Raw genomic sequence first — 6,273 nt, 5'->3', positions numbered from 1 at the left:
TAGAGTTTTCAGTGACTAGCAATTCGGAAGTAGTTCGTCACTCTTTCTTCCTACTCTGTCTTTGTCTGGAAGCTCATCTGAAACCTGTCCACCATGGGTGACCCTGCTGGTTATTTAAAATACCGGTGGCAGAGCCCTCCGAATCACAGCAACTCAATCCACCACAGCAGACAGACAAGTGGTGGCTGTTTGGTTTTATGTCGATACTGTCACTTTAAATTTCGATATCAATCTTGATACAATCCTGATATAATCAAGATACAATCGTGATGTTCTCTCCTGATACTATCATTCCTGATATGGTCAAGATATTCTCTCCCAAGATGGCGGCTCCAGGAGCAGCTGAGTGACTTCATCCAGAAAATAGTGGATTTCTGAATTCTTCAAATCCCCAGCTGTAAACACGCCGATCCTCCAAACATACCTTTATATTTATTTCAGAGTTCCAACACCATCTCGTGAGCCTTCTTGGCCCGGTATTCCATGTTGTTAATGGAGCTCCTCACTACACGTCTACCCGATCTGCCATCTTGAAGGTGCAAGGCGTGGTAGTGTAGTTGTTAAGAATTTGGCCACAAACCCCACGGTCAGCAACTTGAGTCCACCAGGCCCTCCACGGGAGAGAGATGAGGCTTTCTGCTCCTTGCAGTTAAAACGGCCTTGGAGTCTGACTCATCTACCCACAGCACCACACCAGGATGCTGCTTTGAATATCTCGCTGCTTTTATCATTTAGCCACTTTTTATTGTTGGTGTCGTAGGGGTGTTTGGCTTAAGGGTTAGCCTGACTACTGTTATGTGATGAGAAGAGCTGTTAAGTAGGACGAACCCTCAGAGAAGCCATCCTTCCTCCTGTGTCATCTTTTCTCTGTGTCCAGTATGAAGGCAGCTGAACTTCCTTCAGTGATGTTGTGGGCCTTTAACAGTTCAGATGTTTGATTTTAAATCTTGAGATTTACCCTCAGAGAGTTTTTTCTCTTAAGTCCTATTAAGTTCCACTTTTGGGTGTCGTGTTGTTGAGTTGAGTCGGTTCTGACTTGAAGTGACCCGGTCGGTATAGGGTTTCCAAGGAACAGTTGGGTGGGTTTGAACGACCAAGAATGTGGTTAGCATTCTAGTGCGTATGCTACAGCACCACTCCAGAACTCCAAAAATAGTTTAAGCAAATGATATGTGATGTCATGTCAATTCCAACTTATGTGAACCCTGTACGCTAGGAGCAGGGAATATAGCAGCAAATGGAGGGTCTCTGTTTCATGGAACTAGTTGGTCTCTTGTGAAGAGACTTCACAAGTGAAAGAAGATTTCATGAGGGATCTCAATACCACCATAGAAAGGAGAGCCAGGCGTAGAGTGTGTCCTTTGGACCCAGAGTCCTTGTACTGAGAAAGTCCTAGACACAGAGGAAGATTGATGCTGAGTCGTATCAAGATCTCTAATGGACACTGAGCCCCCAGATGTTGAAAGGAAACTAGGACCTTCTCCCAAAGCTGACAAATCCCTCCCCTAGAGCTATTGCCCTGAATTTGGACTTGTAGCCTCCTAAACTGTGAGAGAATACACTGCTGTTTGCTAAAGTTGTTTTTTTTTTTTTTAAAAAAAAAAAAAAAAGAATGATTTCACAAGAAGAGGGCTGTGGTGTGCCTTACCTTCCATGCAGGAGTCCTGGTTTCATTTCCCAAACAATGTTCCCGATTTCGTGCTCAGGCACTACCCATCCAACCTGGAGGCTTGTATGTGGCTATGATGCTGAACAGGTTTCAGTGGAGCTTTCAGATTAAACAGACTAGGAAGAAAGACCTGGTGATCTACTTCCCAAAATGAGCTAGTGAAAAAACTCTGGATAGCACTACAATCCACAATTGATCTTGGGGATATCCCAGGACCAGACAGCATTTTATTCCTTTTGGGGATCAAATCAATAGCAACAACAATTGTTAGGGAAGAAATGAGCAAGTTAACAAAGTACAGTAACTGGGGCCAAGGGACTAAGGGTGGGCGGGAGGCAACTTTACATGGAGCATAGGGTGGTCAGGGCAGTGTTTTTTAACCATAACAACAACAACAAAAGACTGCCATAGGGTCAATTCTGACTCATTGTGACCCTATGTTGTTGTTGTTAGGTGCCATCAAGTTGGTATCGACTCATAGCAACCCTATGCACAGCAGAACAAAACACTGTCCGATCCTGGGCCAATCTCACTACTGTTGCCACACTTGAGTCCATCAATGCTGCCACTTAGCCAATCCATCTCATTAGGGGTCTTCCTATAGGACAGAGTGAAACTCCCCATACGGATTCCGAGGCTGTTCATCTTTATGGAAATAGACTCATCTTTTTCAAGGTATTGCTTGTAAGTTTGAATCGCCGACTTGCAATGCCACTGCTTACCCTACAGAGCCACATCAGTACCTAGACGGTTGGAAAACCATAGGCCAAACTGCAGACCATTCCATGAAAATTGTAAAAGAAATAACTCCAGACACCCGCTCAAAGTGAGATTAGTGTCACAATGAATGCTACGAGTGTTCCCCATCACTTGTCAGTTTGTTGTTGTATGGTAGCATGTGTATTGCTGTGGTGCTGGAAACTATGCCAGTGGTATTTAAAATAACAGCAAGGATGTCCATAGTGGACAGGTATCAGCTGAGCTTCCAGACTATAAGAATGAAAAGTAGATAGATCTCTTCTGTTGAGTTAGCCATTGAAAGTCTTATGAATAGCAACAGACCATGGTCTGATAAAGTGGCAAAAGATGAGCCTCTCAGGTTGGAAGGCACTAAAAATACAACTGGGGCAGAGCTGCCTCCTCAGAGTTGACCTTACTGACATGCATGGAGCAAAGCTTTCAGGACCTTCGTTTGCTTAATGGGACTCAAAACTCAAAATGAGAACAAACAGGTGCAAACATCCATTAATAATTGAAACCTGGATGTAGGAAATATGTACCTGGGAAAGTAGGAAGTCATCAAAAATGAAATGGAGTGCATAAAAATCCATATACTAGGCATTAGCTGAAATGGACTAGTATTGGTCATTTTAAATTGACAATCATATGGTTTGCTATTCTGGGAATGACAAATTGAAGAGGAATTACATCATGTTCATAATAAAAAAATTTTAAAAAAGCATCTCAAGATCTAATTTTAAGTACAAAGTATCTGTAAAATGATAATATCTATACATCTACTAGAAAGACCATGGAATCCTGGTGTGGCATTGTGGGTTAATGTGCTGGACTGCAAAGTTGGTTTGAACTGCAAGGTCAGCAGTTCAAGCTCTCCAAACACTGCTCAGAGACCATACACAGGGTCAGTATGGGTTGGAACTGACTCAACAGCACTTAACAACAACAAAAGGAAGGCCAGTTAATAACACTATTCAAACACACACCAACCATTAAAGCTAAAGATGATGAAATTGAAGAATTCTGCCAACTTCTTCAGTTTGAAATTGATCAAAGATGCAATCAAGGTGAATTGATAATTATTAGTGAATGGAATGTGAACATTGTAAACAAAGAAGAAGGATCAGTCGTTCAAAACTATGACCTTGGTGTAGAAATGATGCTGGAAATCACATGATAGAATTTTGAAAGACCAATAACATGCATTGCAAATACCTTTTTTCAATAACATAAATGGAAGCCATACACACATGTACCTCATCATATGGAATACATAGGAATCTGATTACATCTGTGGGAAGGGATGATGGAGAAGTTCAATATTATCAGCCAAACCAAGATCAAAGGCCAGTGGCTGGCTGTGGAACAGACCATCAGTTGCTTATATGCAAGTTCAGGCTGAAGCTGAAGAAAACTAAAACTAGTACTGAGTATGGGATCCCAACTGAATTTAGAGAGCATCTCAAATACAGAGTTGATGCATTAGACATCAAATTTAATGATGAGTTGTAGGATGACATCAAGAACATCGTACATGAAGAAAACAAAAGGTCATTTAAAAGACTGAAAGAAAGGGAAGACCAAAATGAATGTTAGAGAAGACTCTAAAACTTGCTCTTGAAAGTAGAGACGCTAAAGGGACTGGAAGAAATTATGACATAAAAAGCAAAATAGAAAATTACAAAGGACAGCTCAAGAAGCCAGCATAAAGTGTTACAATGACATGTGCAAAGAACTAGAATCAGAAAAAAACCAAAGGGAAGAACGTACCTAGCATTTCTGAAGTTGAAAGAATTGAAAAAAAAAATTGATGACTTTCAGCTAGATAGCAGACTAGGCAGATGCTTTAAATGGACCCTCGACAACAAAGATATAAGAGAAAAAATAAAACAGACACAGATGAAAATTCCGGCATCCTGAACTTAAGAAGAAAGGTTAGACAGGTGGATGGAGTGCTTGCTGGTAAGAAAGGTCAAGCAGAGACAGTGAGAGAGGGAGACTGTTGGATGACTGCCAGGCATGGCTCAATCATCTTGTGAGCAGCTTTGGCAGCAGATGGAGGCCTGGCAGAGCAGATTCATGTGGGCAACAGAAAAGGTACAATTCCTTCTTTTTCCCTACACTCTCCTGGTGACCAGAAGTGAGACCAACTCCCAGCGTCATCCACCCCCAACATAGAACATGCTGTCCAGGACTTCAGAAGCTTGTGAGATGAGGGCTGTGATGGGAAATTTCCATTTGAAAGGACAAACAGACCAGCCTGGAGCTGATAGAAGAATAGAAGATGCTTCTTGAAAGGAAGACCAGCAGGAAAAATCAAAAATAATAACATCAGTCTGATTGACTACTACAAGAACAAGCAAGTTGTTTGCCCGGGAGCCACCAAGGCAAGCGGTTGGGACCCCTCAGGGCAAGCCCACTTCCAAGACTGAGACGAGCAGGCCTGTGGTGTTGCTGGTGACCACACTGGTCACTAATAAGGGAAAGTGGGGAGGAAACAGCAATGAAGTTGCAAGCTAAGTTTGACCACGTTCAATAGACACCTGTCCACCCGGGTTGAGACCTGGTTGGCTAGCAGTATGGGGACTCCTGGGTCCAGAAACAGGGACATGGCCACAGAGGACTAGAGCAGAGAGTGAAGTGTCCAGCTGATATGAAGTGGGGAGATGCACAAGAACACCCATACTTGCAGATAGTACCCACTGGACCTGGCTTCAATGGCTAGATGATCAGAACTCAACTAGAAAGAAGAGGAAAAAAAGAGTAATCTGCTACAATTTGATGAACTTGACCATGGATGTAGTAGCTCAAAAGAGGGAACAGATCTTTATAGCGAGGATCATTCTCATCCCCTCAGTACACAGGGTTGACAGGGATAGGCAACTTAGACATTGGCTACCCAAAATAGGACACTACAAAAGCATGAAGTGACTGACTTACAAGCTTTCAAGAAGGAACCTGGTTCCAGAGGATGCGGGGGGAAAGTAGAATCTCCACTGAGTGGTTTCTAGCCTGTCTGGACAGAGCTGATGAAAGGAGATGGGGATAAGACTCTGGTGGTTCAATAGTGAATAATTGCTATCAGGACTGACTGTGAGTGTTGGAAATGTAAAGGTAGACGTTTTGTAACAAAAGGAGGGGTGTGGTTGATTTTGCAGTCTAGGAGTGGAGGTCCCTGGGACCATCAAGGGAGAAGAGCCGAGTGCAGGACCCTATCCAGAGAAGCAGTGACGACAGAGATGGAGGCAGAGACGATGACGTGTAGAGATGGAGCGGCTGCGGATTCTGGACTCAGGGAGGGAGAGGGTCTGTGTGTGTGCTGACGTCCAGGGGGCAGGCTTGTGGGGTGTTCCCTTTGGCTATTGATGATGCATGTAGGGGATTGCAATCATTGCAGTGAAATGAAATACAACAGGATGAATGTAAAGCTATGTATCCATGTAAACTATCACTTAATTCACAATAAAAAGTTTTTTAAAAAGAACAGGGGAGTAGTTAATCTTACAGTCTAGAAATAAAGGGCCCTAGAACCATCAAGGGAGAAGAGCACAAGCGGAATACAGGACCTTATCCAGAGAAGCAGCAACACAAGAGATGGAGACAGAGATGGGCACATGGAGAGAGGGAGTGGCTGAGGACTAGATTCATGGAAAGAGAGGGCCTGAGAGCTGGCGGCCAGGAAGCAGATTAAAAGTGTGGAGTAGTTCATCTTTCATTTCAGGAACAGGATCTCAGAGTCATCAAGAAGGAAAAGCATGAGCAGAGCATGAGATCCCACCTAGAAAAGCAGTGACAGCAGAGCCAATGGCAGAGGCAATGACATAGACAGATACAGCAGTTGTGGACTCTAAGCCAGTGGACTGAGA

This window comes from Chrysochloris asiatica, unplaced genomic scaffold (assembly GCF_000296735.1).
Source record: "Chrysochloris asiatica unplaced genomic scaffold, ChrAsi1.0 scaffold00279, whole genome shotgun sequence".
Lineage (NCBI taxonomy): Eukaryota > Metazoa > Chordata > Mammalia > Afrosoricida > Chrysochloridae > Chrysochloris > Chrysochloris asiatica.
This window is presented reverse-complemented; position numbering follows the sequence as displayed.